Source organism: Malaclemys terrapin, chromosome 10 (assembly GCF_027887155.1).
Source record: "Malaclemys terrapin pileata isolate rMalTer1 chromosome 10, rMalTer1.hap1, whole genome shotgun sequence".
NCBI classification, from domain to species: domain Eukaryota; kingdom Metazoa; phylum Chordata; order Testudines; family Emydidae; genus Malaclemys; species Malaclemys terrapin.
In genome coordinates, this window is record NC_071514.1 from 68,916,352 (window position 1) to 68,936,251 (window position 19,900).

The 19,900-nt window shown below is 42.9% G+C and overlaps 1 long non-coding RNA gene across 2 annotated transcripts in view; it reads left to right on the top strand.

Moving 5' to 3' along the window:
* The window catches only part of LOC128843925 (uncharacterized), a 230,061-nt gene that overhangs the window by 144,961 nt on the left and 65,200 nt on the right, over positions 1 to 19,900 (top strand). The window contains exon 3 of one of the 2 annotated variants that reach the window (XR_008446391.1): positions 3,926 to 4,774. The exons of the other annotated variant lie outside the window; for it this stretch is intronic. This is a non-coding gene — a long non-coding RNA (uncharacterized LOC128843925). Of the gene's footprint in view, positions 1 to 3,925; positions 4,775 to 19,900 lie in introns of those variants that run through there. 2 annotated transcript variants of the gene reach the window in all.

Here is a 19,900-nt window from a genome sequence, read left to right on the forward strand (position 1 = left end):
GTTGCAATCCCTCCCAGTTTGGTATTATCTGCAAACTTAATAAGCGTACTTTCTATGCCAATATCTAAGTCGTTGATGAAGATATTGAACAGAGCCGGTCCCAAAACAGACCCCTGCGGTACCCCACTCGTTACGCCTTTCCAGCAGGATTGGGAACCATTAATAACAACTCTCTGAGTACGGTTATCCAGCCAGTTATGCACCCACCTTATAGTAGCCCCATCTAAATTGTATTTGCCTTGTTTATCGATAAGAATATCATGCGAGACCGTATCAAATGCCTTACTAAAGTCCAGGTATACCACATCCACAGCTTCACCCTTATCCACAAGGCTCGTTATCCTATCAAAGAAAGCTATCAGATTGGTTTGACATGATTTGTTCTTCACAAATCCATGCTGGCTGTTCCCTATCACCTTACCACCTTCCAAGTGTTTGCAGATGATTTCCTTAATGACTTGCTCCATTATCTTCCCTGGCACAGAAGTTAAACTAACTGGTCTGTAGTTTCCTGGGTTGTTTTTATTTCCCTTTTTATAGATGGGCACTATATTTGCCCTTTTCCAGTCTTCTGGAATCTCTCCCGTCTCCCATGATTTTCCAAAGATAATAGCTAGAGGCTCAGATACCTCCTCTATTAGCTCCTTGAGTATTCTAGGATGCATTTCATCAGGCCCTGGTGACTTGCAGGCATCTAACTTTTCTAAGTGATTTTTAACTTGTTCTTTTTTTATTTTATCTGCTAAACCTACCCCCTTCCCATTAGCATTCACTATGTTAGGCATTCCTTCAGACTTCTCGGTGAAGACTGAAACAAAGAAGTCATTAAGCATCTCTGCCATTTCCAAGTTTCCTGTTACTGTTTCTCCCTCTTCACTAAGCAGTGGGCCTACCCTGTCTTTGGTCTTCCTCTTGCTTCTAATGTATTGATAAAAAGTCTTCTTGTTTCCCTTTATTCCTGTAGCTAGTTTGAGCTCATTTTGTGCCTTTGCCTTTCTAATCTTGCCCCTGCATTCCTGTGTTGTTTGCCTATATTCATCCTTTGTAATCTGTCCTAGTTTCCATTTTTTATATGACTCCTTTTTATTTTTTAGATCATGCAAGATCTCGTGGTTAAGCCAAGGTGGTCTTTTGCCACATTTTCTATCTTTCCTAACCAGCGGAATAGCTTGCTTTTGGGCCCTTAATAGTGTCCCTTTGAAAAACTGCCAACTCTCCTCAGTTGTTTTTCCCCTCAGTCTTGATTCCCATGGGACCTTACCTATCAGCTCTCTGAGCTTACCAAAATCTGCCTTCCTGAAATCCATTGTCTCTATTTTGCTGTTCTCCCTTCTACCCTTCCTTAGAATTGCAAACTCTATGATTTCATGATCACTTTCACCCAGGCTGCCTTCTACTTTCAAATTCTCAACGAGTTCCTCCCTATTTGTTAAAATCAAGTCTAGAACAGCTTCCCCCCTAGTAGCTTTTTCAACCTTCTGAAATAAAAAGTTGTCTGCAATGCAGTCCAAGAATTTGTTGGATAGTATGTGCCCCGCTGTGTTATTTTCCCAACATATCTCCGGATAGTTGAAGTCCCCCATCACCACCAAATCTTGGGCTTTGGATGATTTTGTTAGTTGCTTAAAAAAAGCCTCATCCACCTCTTCCACCTGGTTAGGTGGCTTGTAGTAGACTCCTAGCATGTCATCTCCCTTGTTTTTTAACCCTTTTAGCCTAACCCAGAGACTCTCAACACTTCCATCTCCTATGTCCATCTCTACCTCAGTCCAAGTGTGTACATTTTTAATATATAAGGCAACACTTCCTCCTTTTTTCCCCTGTCTATCCTTCCTGAGCAAGCTGTACCCATCCACACCAACATTCCAATCATGTGTATTATCCCACCAAGTTTCAGTGATGCCAACAATGTCATAGTTGTATTTATTTATTAGCACTTCCAGTTCTTCCTGCTTATTACCCATACTTCTCGCATTTGTATATGGGCATCTAAGACACTGGTTTGATCTTTCCTCCCAGTTTTGTCCTGACCCTCCTTTCTCTCTGCCAGTATAGCCCACTCTCCCTCTCATTTCCAACCCATCTCCCAGGTCTCCTTGTTCCCCACTTACCTGTGGGCTTTGCTCACCTGTCCCCATCGAACCTAGTTTAAAGTCCTCCTCACTAGGTTAGCCAGTCTGTGTCCAAATAGGGTCTTTCCCCTCCTCGAAATGTGAACGCCATTTCTGCCTAGCAGTCCTTCCTCGAATAGCATTCCGTGGTCTAGGAAGCCAAAGACCTCCTGGCGACACCATCTTCGCAGCCAGGCATTCACCTCCATGATGCATCTGTCTCTGCCCGGGCCCCTACCTTTGACAGGAAGAATCGAAGAGAATACCACATGCGCTCCAAACTCCTTCACCCGTACTCCCAGAGCCCTGTAGTCACTCTTGATCCGCTCAGTGTCACACCGCGCAGTATCATTTGTGCCCACATGGATGAGTAGCATGGGGTAGTAGTCAGAGGGCTGGATAATCCTCGACAATGCCTCTGTAACATCTCGGATACGGGCTCCCGGCAGGCAGCATACCTCCCGGGATGAAATGTCAGGGCAACAGATGGGCGCCTCCGTCCCCCTCAGCAGAGAGTCTCCGACCACCACTACCCTACGTTTCCTATTCGCAGTGGTGGCAGCAGACCTCCCAGCCTTAGGGGTACGAGGCTTCTCTTCCTTTACTCTAGGGGGTGATTCCTTCTTTCCTGTATCAAGAAGAGCATAACGGTTACCTATTACCACGGTGGGAGGGTTCGGAGCAGGGGTGGAGCACTGCCTGCTGCCAGAAGTAACCAGCTGCCAGTGTCCATCCTGAGCCATCTCCTCCTCCACCAGTGGTGTATCAGCAGTCTTGTGTACTGGGACAGCTACCTCAGCTGTCCCAGTACACAGGACACTGTCCAGGAATTGCTCGTGGATTCGGATGCTCCGCAACCTAGCCACCTCCTCCTGTAGCTCTCCTACCTGCTGCCTGAGAGATTCCACCAGCAGGCACCTTTCACATTGGATGGTCCCCCCAGCCTGGATATCAGTAAGTGGAAATTGCAAGCTACAGTCTCTGCAAAACCACACCAGGATCTGGGTAGAAGCATCCATGCTCAGGCGCTCTGTCTGGCTACAGGCACAGGTGGAGGAGACAGAAGCAGTGCTGGCACAGGTGTTGCGGGTCTTCCTAACCATCGTAAGCCTCCCTCTGTCAAACTCCCGTCTGCAGCCCCCTGTCCGCAGAAAGGGTTGTTTAAGCAAGAAGTTTTGAATGTAGTTGGTTTATAGGTTTTAAGGGGAATAAAGGGACAACAGATAGAACCGGCAAGGGACCCTCGCCCCCTTCCCACTCCCCTTCCAAACTCCCTTGCGAAACTCCCTGTTAGCAGCCCCTGTTCGCAAAAGCTGTCTCACTTTCTCCTTGAGAAGTTTACTGATTTAATAAGCAATGATGATGGTGTCCCAAACACCAGCATATGGTAACTGTTTCCACCTTGGCAAAATAAATGTCTGAGCGTTTTTATCCGACAGCATGGGCATTGCAGTAATATAGCTTTATTGATACATGGAAATTTGCATAGTATTATCCATCATTATTTAGAGTGCTGATTATTAATTTGCCCCTGTAATTGACCTGAGGTAAATGGCAACTGTGGCCCTGTCAGATAATTTATGCTATGCAACCTTTATACATGCAAGATGAGGTTTGAGTAGATCATCTGGAGATTTACATGGAATGTAATATACATATCCTTCCCTTTTTGGATAAGGTTACTGAGGAAGGTACCTTTTGGTAAGGTTACTCTTGTGGCAAAAACCACTTGAGTGTCTATTGGGGGGCCCTGGTTTCCTTTAATTGTTTATTTATGTGGTTGAACTTTTCCTTTGCCTTTTCTGCCCCAACAGTGTGAAATGTTCCAGAATATAAATGTGCAAAATCACCACCACAGAAGAGGTGCTGAATATTCCTTCTGGCAGATTCTACCATGAATGCAGATGGTTATAGCCTCCAGTAGCACAAATGTCCAAGCAGTCTCCCAGTGGAGTGGGTGTTATAGTAAGCCAGTTCAAGAGTTCACAAAAGCATGAGTTACTGTGGCAAGAGCTACATCATCTAATGAGGTGCAGATGGAAAAGGAGTTTCTAGCTACCAAGACAAACTGGAAATCCAGGAACAATTGAGGAGCTGGAAGCATCTCCTAGGTTGTGGACTTCCTTGACAAAATGGAGTCATATTCCTCAGCAAGACAGGCAAATATCTCATCCTGAGGATTCTCCTTTCATACCAGTATCACTGTCTCATTGTTTGGAATTTTCAGCCAATTCACAATCATCCAAGCTGGGAACTCCGCATCGATTCATTCTAGGCAACTTAAAGTCCCGTTCGTGCTGCTGGAGCAGCTCAAAAGAAAGTTAATTTAGGCTGAGAAATTGTCCTTTGTTTATTTTTTCCATACCTTTTCAAAATTACTAGGATAGAGTCCAGGTTACTCTCAATTTTCCTGTTACACAGAACCACTTAAAGTGATAATCTTTTGCATATATGACTGAATTTAGGGATGTGTCATCTTTACATTACCAAATTCTTCATTTTACAACCTGGCTCTTTGGTACAGTTTACTTCTGTGTATCTGTAGCTGATTTGTCATTACAATAAGGCAACTTCAGTGGCCAGATTTACTATGTAATAATTGGACTTTAGAGCAATTGCAAAAAAAATGCCTACTTGCATTTTATGTCATGCCATATTCTGTAGGTAACCCAATAAACTTTACGTGTAAAACTAATGCTGGCAGAATTGTCCAGGACTATCTCTTCTCCACAGATTCCAGCTGGGGAGATGAGACAAAATCTAATAATGAAATATGGTATTTTATGTGGAAGGCAGAGGAGCTCATCCAACTTAAGCATTGAGGAGAAAAAAAATAGACCACTAAGAATAATGTTGGCAGGGGTAGAGGGGCTGGGAATGGTTTAGGAAACACCTAGCACATGAGAACCGCAAGAAATGCCTCTAGCAATGAACAATATATATCAAGTAAGAGAGAGAGAGAAAACTATAAGCTTCCCTTCTCCATAACTCACCAGTGGGCAGAACTTATCTGTTTGAAAACTGTAACTTTAAGAGTGAAATTGACCTCTGCACAAGGCCTAGGCGTAACTTTTAGACCCTAGTTAAATCTTAAAACCTCAATATGGGTTTAACTGGAATTCGGATCCATAGACCTTGTGGTGGGCTCAGGGCCGGCTCTAACTTTTTTGCCGCCCCAAGCAAAAAAAAGAGTGCTGCCCTCCATAGCGCCGCCATAACACACCCCCTCAGCATTGCGCCGCCACCCCCCCCGCGCGGAACGCCGAACCCCCCAACCCCCGCGGAGCGCCGCGCCGCCGAACCCCCCAGCCCCCCGTGGAGCACTGCGCCGCTGAACCCCCCCAACCCCCCGCGGAGCGCCGCCGAACCCCCCCAGCCCCCTGTAGAGCGCTGCACCACCAAAACCCCCTGCTGATCCCCCCAGCCCCCTGCAGAGCACCGCCGAACCTCTCCCCCAGCCCCCTGCGGAGCGCCACGCCGCCAACCTCCCAGCCCCCCACGGAGCGCCGCACCGCCGAACCCTTCTGCCGCCACACACTCCTCCTGCCGAGCGCCGCTAAACACCCCCACTGCCGCGCCGTCACCCTCCCCGGAGCGCCGCTGCCGAATCCTCCCCCCAGCCGCCAAAACAAAAACAACCCACCCCACCCCCAGCGCCGCCCGACTACACCCCCTCCAAAAAACAAAAAACCCTGAGTGCCCCCCGCCACCCCAAGATTGGCCGCCCCTTACCAGGTGCTGCCCCAAGCACGTGCTTGGTCAGCTGGTGCCTGGAGCCGGCCCTGGGTGGGCTGCTGCACCCAGTACTTTTTACTCTCCATGAATAGACTGTCTATTTGACAGTAGTACAGCTGCAACTGGATGGTGAAAGTATAGAGCCAGCTTTGGGCCGTACTGATGATGTCGTCATTCTTTGGGTGATAGTAGTGTCTAAAAGCCCCATCCAAGATTTGAGTCCTCTTGTGTGAGGCATTGTATGAGCACCAAGGAACAGACAGAGCTTACAATCTAAAATGACAAGGCCGACATAGGGTGGGAGAAAGGAATGATTACCGCTGGGGAACTGAGTCCCAGAAGTTAAATGACTTGCCCAAGGTCAAATAGGAGTCTCTGACAAGTATCTCTTTCTTCTGTATTTGCGCAGCGCCTAGCATAATGAGATCCTGATCCACGACTGCGTCTCCTAAATTTTCCAGCGGGTAGTTAAAATAAAGAAATAAATCAAGTTGGGAATTGAATCCAGGTCCCCGGGCCAGTCCTTTACCTCTTCCTCTCCAATGGCAAACCTTTTCCCGGAGTTCAGTGTGTGACTAAGATTTGGCTCATTGGATATACTCATGTGACTTTTATTTTCTTTACTGTTTTGTTACAAAGAATTACATTGAACTATGGGAAAAAAAAACATCTTTGTATGTTAACAGCCTGTCAAATTATTAGCACTCCCAGCAGACTCCAGAACTGAACTGTCAGTCTTTATTATTAAATTCATGATCTTTATTATATAAATTATCCAAACCTTTACTTCACTGCATTGACACAACATCAATAGTAAATGATCAAGCCTTTTGCATTTGACGTGAAAGCCAGGGGACAGCTGTATGTGTTCCAAAGGGAAAGACGTGGCTCTGGGCGTAATATTTTCTCCCAGGGCTCCAGAAGCTGAGATCTTGCTCTTCATGTTTATTACCATGCAAGCAATATGGGAGTGGTGAGAAAATATTCTCATCATAATGTTCAGTCACTAATGGTCAGTAACCGTCACCTCGTTTAGCTGTTGTTGGTTGCACATCGCTTTCTTCCTCTTATGGATTCTGATAGATTTTCATGCTAAGTAGGTTAATCCTTTCTCCCAGCTAAAAATCATAAAGTTAGGTGCAAGAATCCCCAAAGCAAGAAAAATTACTGAGAAAAAATTACAGAAGTGTAAATCAAGAAAGCAATATTGAACTTTAGAAGACAGCATACAATAATATGACACTTTATTCCACTGCTGCCTGCGGTTTATATATGCTACTGTCACTTTTATACTGTTCACCACCACTAGTAATTTTCTCTCAATCTAATTTTTATTTCCCAAGGGTTTGCCAAGGTTAAAAGTGCTAGGAAACCAATGACTAGTCACTTGCCAAAGGACAATAAATTAAATTAACCGTTGTTGGTAGCCAGCTCTGATCAGAACTATTTATATGTAAATAGGTACAAAGGCCTGATGGCATGCTGTATGATTATTAGCAGCTCATTGCAGAGGCTGTTCATAAAATTAAAGGCCACTAGAAAAGGCAATGTGTGTTTTCTCTTTCAAAGAAAACATGTTAGATTTCTGCTATTTCAGTACCTTGTTGTTTTTAGCCTTCCTCTGCATTACTACCATAAGTGTCCAAAGGCCAAACTAGATGGGTTCCTTAGGATTCCCACCTCTTTTATTTTAAATTGTCCTTCCCTCCACAACCATCATAGCCACAAGTTCCAGCTAGGATTACTGCAGTTGTACAGATTTAAAATGGGCTATCCCACTCTTCCACTTTCCAATGTACAGTGGCTTCTGGAATTCGTGTACAGTAGCCCACTCTCACATGGCAGGGCTTTTCCACTTCCTGGAAGTAGGGCCAGGCAATTAACAATCCACCTCTTAGCAGCACTCCTATGTGTCCAGGGCTGGCTCCAGCATTTTTGCCCACCAAACAAAAACAAACAAACAAACAAAAGCGATCACGATCAGCGGCGGCAGTTGGGGGGAAAAAAAAAAGCCGCAATCGGCGGCGGCAGTTCAGCGGCAGGTCCTTCGCTCCTAGAGGGAGTGAGGGACCTGCCGCCCCCGAATTGCCGCAGGTGCCGCCCCTCTCCCTTGGCCGCCCCAAGCACCTTGTTAAGCTGGTGCCTGGAGCTGGCCCTGTATGTGTCATTCCTTTTACTAACTACAGGCAGTGGGGTCGATTTCATATATACAGCATGAACCACTTGCTTTCCTATTGCATCTGATGGAGCTAACGTTGTAGCATCAATGCATTAGAGATTATGGGGCATCTGCTAGGGATTATGGAGTGCTGTGTCCTGCCAGTGGGAGTAGTTCCCCTGTACTTTTGCTTTATGGAAAGGAAGGTGAAATGTACTCCCTGTAAGGTAGTTAGAGGTCTGGCAGTTAGTGGCTCCTACTTGGTGATTCCGAAAGCCTTGGCTGCAGGGAGCAGTTACCCAAGGATACCAAGGATCTGAAGAGGGAGCCATCCAGCCCATGAAGGAGCAGACAATTAGGACAATACCCTTTCGTGAATATCATGTTGGGAGGGTTGCAGGTGCTGGGAGGCAGCGGTAACTATGGCAGTAGCTTGAGAGTGGATGTCGGTAGATGCTTTAGCCATGTTCCTCCTGCACGTGACACACACCCCTGTGCTGGGAGGGGAGGGGGTACTAGCTGCATAGCCTGTTTAGGGTAACTTTATCACCCCTTGTGCTGAGTACTATGAACTCAGAGCATGATTGTCCTGCTCATGTATATAAATCGCTGTGAAGCCGTAGTAGCACGGGTAGTAGCAGCAGAGGCATAGGTTTCAGGTGTACTTGTACTTTGTACTTGTCATGGCTAAGCCATGTCACGGCTAAACCTCTGCAGCTGCTACCTGTGCTACCACAGCTACACTGGTATTTACACTCATGCTAGCTCAAGGACAGCCCACTTGAGTATGTATATGTGAGCCAGGGAATCACAGCCTAGCTCATAGTGTAGATGTAGCCTTTGTACTACGCTGGCAGAGCACAGGGGTCATAGCCAATGGTTAAAGGAAAATTAAAACAGGCAGGGAGATCTCACTCACCAGCCATGGATGGGGGCTGTGGGGAGCACTGTTTACACAAGCCAAGGAGAAAAGGGGGAGCTCTACCTCTGATTTTAATAGCAGAGGATGAGCTGTGCTTAGGGTGACCAGATGTCCTGATTTCATAGGGACAGTTCCGATATTCGGGGCTTTTTTCTTATGTAGGCACCTATTACCCCCCACCCCTTGTCCCGACTTCCACACTTTCTATCTGGTCATCCTAGCTGTGCTCGCCCCATCATCCCTTAACCCCTTAACCCATAGCATACTTCAGGATTTAACCCCAGTGCTAGTAACATTGACTCCAGACTTCTAAGTGCCTAAATCCCTTTGGAAAATGAGATTAGGCTCCTAAATCAGTTAGGTGTTGCAATGCTGAGTGCCTAAATATCTTGAAAAATCTGGGCTTATACCTGCTAGTGATAGGACTGGGTCAGTATCTTGTACACACTAACCAGACACATCCACCAGGAGAAAAATAGCTTTAATAATAATATCAGGGGTTCTTTGTTGAAACATTGTTGAATCGCATTTTTATATAACAGCTTTACACGTGTGCTGAAACTAAACTTGTATTTATCCTGTTTGCCTTGAATTATTGTATATTTGATCCAAGCAGGGAATTGTAAATTTTCCGCATTGCTGCTCTTTACCAGGAATAAGAGAACTGCAATTTACGGTGTGTGTTTGCTGCAAAGTAATTTTCAGGGATTATTATTATTATTTTGACATGAACTGAAACAAGAATGCAAGACTGGGCATGGGAGAGACGCTGCATTGAATGTGTCTAGCTGTATTGATGTGCGCACTGTCACGGTGCTGTAATAAAAGTTAAGGGAAAAGTTAAGGCTTGGCTTGATTTACTGCATTTTGTAAAAGCAGCACCATTCAGGCCTGTATGGCTTCTAGTTTAAACAATTACTAGAAGAAGGATTATAATGTGCAATTCTGTAATTACTATCCTGGGTAGATACAGATACTAAATAATTATGAGCTCTTTTTGTTAATTAAGGCCAGAGGCCAATTTTTCCAAATGATATTAAATAAGCAGCTAATTTAGATGCCCAGATGGATGCCCATTATCAGGTATCCAAGTTCCGGGGCACCCAGTTGCTTCAAACTGCCTGCACAAATAGCATTTGTGTAAGTAAAATTGAGCAAATGCCTAAATACTTGAGTGACCATGTACATATGCGAAGCAGGATTATGGGTGTAAACAAAAAAACCCAAAACCCAATGCTGGAAGTACGCAAAGGCCATATTTTGGCTCTCCCATGGGGAGAAAGAAACTACAGGGAGCCCTGTTACTTGCTGTGCAGGTGCAGAGCAAGTATCTTGGGGCCAAATTTTCAAAGATATTTAGGTACCTAAAGATGCAGATAGGCACCCAATGGGATTTTTGAAAGCGACTAACTCCCATTACATATGGGATTTTTGAAAAAACCCATTAGGTACCTATCTGCATCTTTAGGCCCCTAAATACCTTTAAAAATCTGGCCCAAGAATTTTAGCCCTGAATGAAGGATCAGCAATGCTGAAGGGACCAGCAATGCTGAAGGGCTAAGACCCTGCTTCCGGACCACACCACCTGAGATTTTATATCCCTTCTAAAAAATGTCATCAGCTTTAACTCTTCTAAAGCACTCCTCATTCATAGAGCCCTTCTACATCCCTTTATCCCTAAACAATTCCTGTGTTGTGTATTTCCAAAGGGTCTCTTGTTTCTTGATCAAAAATGGTACTTGGGAATTTAAGATACATAGTGGAGCATTGAGAAGAGAGGAAGGGAACCACTAGGGTTAGTCATCTTTTCAAGTACTTTACAATGGTAATGAATGGATGTAGGGGTTAACTGAACAAGATAAATCAGAGCGCAGAACTATATAAAATTGTCAATATCTACATCAGTGTTCAGGAAAAAAATAAAACTCACATGAAATCTAGTTCTTTTGAATACATAATAAATTAGATGTAACCTCCTATCGGTGACTTGGACATTCTGTTATATGGTACTTGCAAGATAATTTTCCTTGGATTTTCAATGAAAATTTGGGGTTTGACCTACGACCTCAATGTCACAGTCATTAATACTTTTCCATTGTCATTAATTACTGAGAAATTTGTATACATGTTTCTGGAAACTTTTTAGAATATGATTAATTTTTCAAGAATAAACTCAACATGTAGAACTCATCAATTTCCAAAAATTAACAGATTTACAGTGACTATAGGGTTTCTCCAGATGGCTACCAAATCTACTATGTATTTAATTATCCTGTTTGTCTTTGGCCAAATGCTAAAATTTCAAGATTATAACTAACCTAAATACATCAAGATAATACAATTATTCAGTGGACCTTTCTGATCACATGTAGCATACATTTTAAAACTATGTACTCTCTCTCTAGGTCCAGGATGCAAATGTATATTTGCTAAATTGTTTTGATAAGGAGATTTGAAAACTGTTTTATTATATTTGATTCAGGCTAGCTATCTACCTTACCGTTTAATTCCCTTGCTGCTTTGCCTCTTTGACGTCAAGGTCATAAAACTATCTGATTATTGTACCATAATAAAAAAAAATACAAAATAATAGAAAAATAGCTATTTACAACACCAGCAGATTAGAATTGAGTCTATTTCAGGAAATTCCCAAAATAAATCACAGCCATCCCATTTTAAATAGAAACGACAACAATAAAACAATCATTTTATCATTAAAAGGGCTATAAAATGTGTCTCTTTGATGAAAACTCTTGCGTTGTTTTGTTCATTTGAATGAGAAGAGATAGTTTGCAGGCAGCCCCCAAGGGCGAATTCATGCAGAAATTGTTTAAACAGTGCGTCAGTATAATTTAATTGTGACTAAGCATACCCCCAAATAAATAAACTAGACAGAGAAATAGTAGTACAAGAATCTGTGCATTCTGCTCAATGAATCTGTTTTGTTTAACACTATTAATCTAAATCACATGGAGGTTTGTCCAAATTAACAGAAATACTGTACTCAATGCAGGTTGTGAATATGGGCCCTGATCTGTAAGGTGCTGATCTCCCTGGATCCTCATTGACTTCAATGGCAGTTGAGAACTCTCTGCACTCTTCAGGACTGGAGCCATCCTGCCCCACTGCCATAGATAGATTAATTCATTCCAGGAATGTCACTCTGAAGCCTACAAGGGACACAACCCCACACCAGAAGGTGTGTGGGTTACATAGCTACAGATAACCATCTTTTTATCCAGAGAACCATCCAGAAGTTTTTGAAAAAAATAAACTTCCTGTTCAAAAGATCTGAGCTTTTGCTACTTTGCACCATTAACTTTTTCTGATATTTAATCACTCCAGATCATTAGAACACGGTAGAACTGTGCCACTGTTTGCCAAGCGATGAAGTTCTGTAAGTGAAGAGGGTCAAACAGAGGTGTGCGATTAACATTGGATCTGTAGGAATGCCTGAGCTCTTGTTCAGGTGTTTGGGCTTTTCTCATGTAGTAACCTGCCTAGGGTAGCAGATCCTGAATTGGCCTTGGAAATGCCTGGTTACATTTGCGCCCAAGGCTTAAGCAGGCTGGTTAGATGTTGAGCAGTTGAAATACTCTGGATTTAGGTTGGTGACTAGAGCTGGGTGAAATTTTTCATGCAAGTAGTATTTTTATTTGTCAAAAAATGTAGATTTACGTCAACTGAAAAGGTCTGGGTTAAAAAAAAAAGTTGGAAATGTCAAAAATGGTTTGTTTTAGCATTTCCAAAACAAAATGTTTTGACTGTTTTGTTTCCAAAGGACATTGTTTTGGAATTTCCCAACATTTTATTAAATTTAAAACATTTTACGAACCCCCTCACCCACCCGCCCCAAAAACCCACAAAATGTTAATTTGACCCCAAACCTTTTTTCTCTTGTTTTCTTTATTGAGTTGTGGTTCAATCTGAAACATTTTTTCCCACTATATTTCGGACTAGCCACTGAACTAAAAAGTTGGTTATTCATCCAGTTCTAATGGTGACAGCTTGCGCACAGCCATTGCATTCCACTTCCACTGGTGCCAGGACATGTTGCCATTTGTTGTTTTAAGTTATAGCAATTTAGCCAATAATCTACTGATTCTGCCCATCCTCCCATCTTCGCTCATTCACAATAAGCTAGGAAATGTGTGTTTTGCCTTCTGTATTAATTATTATTATTGATTGTATTACAGCAGTACCTAGGTGCTCTGCACACACACAGTGCCTGAACAGCCCACAGTCTGAATACACATGACAGGCAAAGGGTGGAGGGAAGGAAATACTGTTATCTATACTATACATGTGGGAACTGAGGTTTAGAGAGATTAAATGATTTGCTCACGGTCACAAGGGGAGTCTGTGGCAGCGCAGAGAATTGAATCCAGGCCTCCCGAGTCCCTATCTAGTGCCTTAATCCCAAAATCATCCTTCCTCTCATACCAAGCTGTGGGGAGCCAAGTGGAGGATTAAATGTGATTCAAAGAATGGAGTCAAATATTATGTCGAAATGCTGTTCTCTAGCTATTTTTTAAATGTAACTGTGGCTATACTAACTATCAATCCACTGTAACTTGATTTGTATGAAGCAAGTTCTCCACAGGCCGTTATAGCTTTCGGCTTACAGGCACATCAAAAATACTTGCAATATCATAACACTCTTTAGCATTGCCAATCTAAACACATCTTTCAGTGGTATCACAGCTGGCTACTTACAGTAGATGACATTTCCATTAAAACACAGACCAGCCTGCACACTAATACTTGAAACAGGCTGTGTATACACAGTGTGCATTGATTTCACATAAAGCTTCTCTCAGTTCAGCAGACCCTGAGGTTCAAATTGAAACACAATGAATATGGTGATAAAGCAGTTGCTATCTTATTCTGCTACAAATCCTTAATTCTGACGGTCTAATCTAGCCCCATGATTGTGAATAAAATAAACACTGTTCTATAAGCTGCCATATTTTTTTTCAGGTAAAATTGGTGTCTCAATTAATACAGTGATTATAGTTAGCAGTTTGAAAAACAAACTGGAATATCTGTCTCTTTAAAAGTATTTCTAATTCATTCAGCACCATAGTATCTATATGCAAACAGGTTTGAATGTCAGACCAGAAAACTCCCTTGGTAAAATAATGGTCCTGAAAAGAATTTTCCTTGGACTCTTCCTTTCAAGAGACAGTTTGGATTCCCAAAATCCATTTAATATTTAAATAAAAATAATAATACCTTGCTCTTATACAGTATGTCTCAAAGCACTTCCCAATCGGCTAATGTATTTATCCTCAAGGACCTCCAACATGCGGATGATATCATGCTTTAGGTGTATGGGTGTGTATGGGGAGGTATAGCGAGATAATGCTTGAAGCGCAAAAGCAATATTTAGATTAATTTTTAAAGTGTCTGGAAGTTGTAGTCCCTGTCTTTGTAATCGTTAGCCTTCCAGGTGGCTAGCAACCAGCCTTCAAAACCACCTCAGTGGGAAGGCTGTTTTATCACTTACCATCAGTAACCCCTAAAACTTCTCTTTCGTGATCTTGTGTTAGATCTTATTTGACTCTTTGAGGCATGGAACAGTTCTAACTCCAATTCTATGTACAGTGCTATATAAATGCTTAATAATAAAAATTACCCATTGTTTCTCTGTTTACCCATGTTCGCCCGTTAAGGATGTGGGTTATTTTTTGTGATTGTTGCATCATTAATTTCCAGGAATTTGCTAAGAAGACAGCTACAGATTCAAGATACCTTTAGATGCTAGTAAGCAGTGAAATTAATAGTTGAAATAGGCTCTTAAACGTGCTTTTGGGGGGACAGCTGGATTTAGAGGATTATACTGCCTAGGACTCTTTAAATAAAAATCAAGATATTCTATCCCAGGTGTGGGTGATTGCCATATTGGTTCTTTTTTACATCCCCTGGTGTTTATAACACACCCATTCAAGATGCTCAGGTTATTCCAGTCTTTTTTTTTTTTTAATGCAAAAATACTTCAAGCATCAGGGAGTAGATTACTAAAAGGAGAAGGATCATTAGCTGCTGCTTCAACAAGGCTGCAGGAAGACTTGTAAACAATATAATTTGCCAATATGAAAGATGTGTTTGTCTTTAATTCTAGAATTCTACAGACTGTCTCAAGATTAACAGTTCTGCTGGGCAGATTTGCTTCTTTCTGAATTATATGCTTTGATGGGTTTTCTCAATGCTTCAGTGGACCACGAATTAAACATATTTTCAATCAAACAAAAATGTGAATGCTCTTGACATGTTGGCTTAATGACAAATTAAAGTTTGAAACATAGTTAAAATATCCAATACTGCTTGTGGTTTGGGTATTAGGTGCTACAGCAGAACATGGATGTTAGGAGCGGGCAAGTCTTCATTGTATCAAGCTTGATTTATTCTGTTCAGTCTCCTAGTAGCTGGTTGCGGTATGGCATGGCTGTACTGGAGGTGTGCAGGCTTCCATTCCTGCCCATAGGTAATGATGGTGAGGAGAGTGGTTTAAGGGTCTGATCCAAAATCTATTACCCTCAATAGACTTCCACTGACTTCAGTGAGCTTTGGCTCACGATTTAAGGCTTTGATCCTGTGCAGTGCTGAGTGCTCTGACCCCAGTCCAGCAAAGCACTTATGCTCACGTTTAGTTTTCAACACGAGTAGTCCGATTGACTGCTCTTTTCATCTTCTTTTTTCTCCCTCTCCCGAATGTCTCCTCATTTTTTCATTGTTCACATTTGTTCACTTTCCCCCTGATCTTTGCCACTTCAACTTAGCATCTCTTTGTTAGTTACACATGACGATCAGGAAACTGTCAGATACGCTTAATGCTAAAGGTGGCAGAGAGATGGTTATAGATACAACATTAGATGAAAAGCATAAAGGTGGGGCGAGACTGAGACCGAAACCGAGAAGTTTCAAAGTATTATTTATTTCAAAGCATTGTAAAACTAATAAAAACTCCCTTGAACTGCTTCTATTTCCTCTCCTTTCATTTCATCTCTCATCCCATCAATGCATCTTGACAGTCAGTGTGATGAGCTTTCCTGGCAGAAACACATTTTTTTCTTCCCAAACACGGGAGCTGAAAAGTGGGCTTGCTGGCAGAGAGAAGTCTAAGCTGGTGCGGTGCAGTCTTCGCAAACCAGGCCCTTTGTGTCTTAAGCTGGGAACTCAAAATTAGTAGCAGTTGAAACTGGGGGTGGGAAAGTATTTAAAAAGTGCTAAAGGGATTTAGAAGCACAAGTCCCATTTAAAAGTTAAAAGCAACAGAGGGTCCTGTGGCACCTTTAAGACTAACAGAAGTATTAACACAGGACCCTCTGTTGCTTTTTACAGATTCAGACTAACACGGCTACCCCTCTGATATTTAAAAGTTAGTGGCACATGGGCTCCTAAATCCCTTAGGCACTTTAAAATTTCTCCTTTGGGCCTTAAGTTTTTTGTGCTTTAGTTTTCCTGTATGTAAAATAAGGATATCTGTCACCAATTTGGGACTGTCCAGTCCCTGGGGGAATGTATTTTCTGAGGACCGGGTAATGTGCTCTGGGTTTGGCATGGGGGGGTCCTTTTTGTTTCTTTTCCCTCCCTCTGATATTTGGGCCCTGGAGGATGAGAAGAGAAGGACTAGTTTCTATGCAGACTTAATTTCACTTAATTTGAAGAGGGCTGATTGATTCCAAGCTGTGTCCTGGCCTCTTTCTACTCTACCAGTGGTGTAAAGGAGGCAGCTGGATCTTCTCATTCTGGGAATGGCAGGATAAAGCAGGATCCCTGGAGAGATATGGGGTGGCAGAGTAGTCCTAGGACAGGCTTCTTCACAGTGGCTGATGCAGGAGTGTGCTGGGGGGTTGCCCTAAAGAGAGAAGGGGTGTAACTGGAGCATGCTCTGCACTAGCTATTGCCGGCTGGACCCTTGAGAGGACAATTGCAATCAGAATGTAAATATGAGCAGTCTCCAGGGCTGCTCTAGTTCACACTGAGAGTTGATCTAACTCCTGCCATCCCCTGAACTGAGGAGGTGCCTTCTCCTAGACTGCGCCAGACTCCGCTTGAACCCAGCCCAGAACTGGGGCCTAGGTTTGTGATAAGTGTTTTCCTAGGGACATGCAGGTTATTTGGAGGAACTGTAAGAATCTATCAAATATAAACATTCTTCAAACTTGGGAGTGTTACTCCCCCTCCCCCCATTTGCTATTTTGCATATTGAAGTTATTTCATTGTAATCTCCTCTGTGATTTCTGCTTTTAAATCCTATGCTGATGTAGATTAAGAGTTTTCAGAGATACTCTGGCCCTTCTTTCTTAGGACCCTGAAATCTCTGCACTGCAGGAGCAGTGACAGGAAGGTAACACTAATATTTCCCCTCCTTTGCAGAGTGCTCTGAGATCTCCCGTTGAAGAGCGCTATCTAAAAGCGGTAGGTGTTATCATTTCATTGCCTCATCAGTGACAATTAGAGCAATGAGGTGTGCTCACACTTCTGCACCTGGAGTGGCTCTTCCTAATCTACTTTTATCTGTTTCCATGCTGAATTGCCATAGCTAGGTCACCTTGGAAAACAGGTTAACATTTAAGAATAGCCATATTTAAGTTGTAAATGGCCTTTATGTGGCCCTGCCTATTCTCACTGGTGCAGCTCTTAGACCAGGTGAATACAAGTGGCCTGGCTGATCTGTAGCGAGCCTGAGCACAGCAGAAATGGACCGACCAGAGAACCCAGCCCACTGAATGGAATACTGGCAAAGGTAGGGATGTAGGGAACAGATGGAAAATGTTGCCACTTTTGAACCTTTAAAAATGTTTGGAGAAAAGAGTTAAGACTTGGCTGAATAATTTCTATTAAATGTGTGTTTAACTCTGATTATTGGTGAAACCTATTCCCAAATATCTCAGATATTCCTTAATTTATATTCTTCACAAATATCCTAGAAAAGAGAGATTTGTGGACCCAGGGCCGGTGCAAGGAAGTTTCGCACCCTAGGCAAAACTTCCACCTTGCGTGCTCCCGCCCCCAGCCATGCGGCAGCTCCCCCCCCCCCGCCCTGAGGCACCCCCCTGCGGCAGCTCCTCACCCCCCGGCCCAGGGATCTGTGCGGCAGCTCTGACCCAGGTGTTCCCCTAGGCTGCCTGCCGGCAGCTCAGACTCCCTCTCTCTCGCAGCACAGTGGCCGCTGTAAAAAAAATAAAAATAAAAAAATTGGGGGTGCTGCTTTTTGGCGCTCCCAAATCTTGGTGCCCTAGGCAACTGCCTCCTTGGCCTAAATAGTAGCACCGGCCCTGTGTGGACCCCCTTTCTGCTCAAGTCCCCAGATTTAGCTAACTTAGAACAAACAACTTCTCTGTGGCTGTTACTTACTGCTGGATTGAAGAAGTTACTGAATGTTAGTTTGAATGTCTCGCCTTGTCTAACAATGAGGTCTGAAATTGAGCTGGCTTCATGTGTAGTAGAAAACAATGAACAAACCCTATGAAGGGTGAATGTACTCTACTTGAACTGAAGCTGGGGAAGAAAATCCATTCTAATCAAATTTCCACAGAGATCTATATTTTCTCCCACTTTGATCAAAATGGGGGACTTTCTTAAACATTCAATAGCCTCTAAACAAATCTAACTATCAATCTGTCTTTATGGTAGATATTTTGTTCTTTCCTTTTCAGATAGCAGATTTGATTTAACTGTTTACTTGGGGTGACTTATTTTATTTTAAAAAGCTTACAGATCTTAATTTGAGAGATGAGGAACATAAGGTTTCCAGCTGTATTGTGTTCCTAAGGCATTACAGGAAACATTCTAGCATATGAGATTGGTGCTGTTTCTTCTTCTGCAGCTATTTTTTATGTTGAATAATTGGACCAGATAACTTGTGTGCTAATTAGCCTGAATTCCTCCCCATTGACCCTCTAGCAGTTTCAAAATGACTTTCAGCTCTGACAAGAAGTGTGGCTGGCAGGTGCAAATATCACTTCCATTTAGCCATGTTGACTCACTAATGCTTGCTGATGTGTAAAGATACAAAACCTGTAATATTGCTAAAAGTGCCTGAACAATATTTCCAATAACCTAGTTACACAGAAACACACTGCAAAGATGTGGCTACTTGGGGATTCTCAGACTGCTCTTGATTGGAAAAACCTGCTAAAATTAGAGATGTAAACACCCTGGTCTCAATTCATCCCTCTGCGGGTTCTAAGGCCAGTGCAGGGTCAATATTGTGCCTGCAGAAATAAAATTGATAGTAACAGTATTTAGAGATGGACTTAGTCTGTGTCAAACACACACATTCTACACTTGAGATGCCAAGTTTAATTAAATCCTTTCACTGTAACAAGTTTCTTTGTAATTTAGCCATGTAAAATATTACTGTGGTGTATTTCTGGGAACTGTACTAGTGGGTTGATGGGCTGGGTTAGTTTCAAAGTTCTCTGATGAAAGCTCCCAGGATGTTCCCAGCTCTCTGGGAAATGATTCCTCCTCAGGTTTGTTAGTTTCCCATTACAAATTACTCTGTTGATCAATGGTCAGCCAGGAGAGGCTGTTGAGAGAAGCTGGTGCAGTTTTTCCTTCAGCAGGAGTCATTGGAAAGTAAAGGCCACTTTCTAGGCATTACACTTGCATCTCTGTACAATATCCCATAGTCTTCTACAGGTCAGGGACAGATACTGAAGATGGCATTTATTACATTTGCAATAGTGCTTGAGAATATGCCATTGACAAGGGGTTTTCTGCACTCATGTTTTGCAAGACAGAAGGCTTATAGGGCGTGTCTGGTTCCAAGGGAAGCACTCATATCACCATAGAAACTGGTTTTTAGCTTATTTCAAGCATTTTAGTCACAAGAGTGAACTCAATGGGGGTTTTGCATGCTGGCTGGACTGCAGGATTGGGCCCTCTATTGGTTTTGCTGACTACCAGCTTCATACAGCTTCAATAATTATTCTGTATTGTGCACTTTTCTAGAAATTGCTC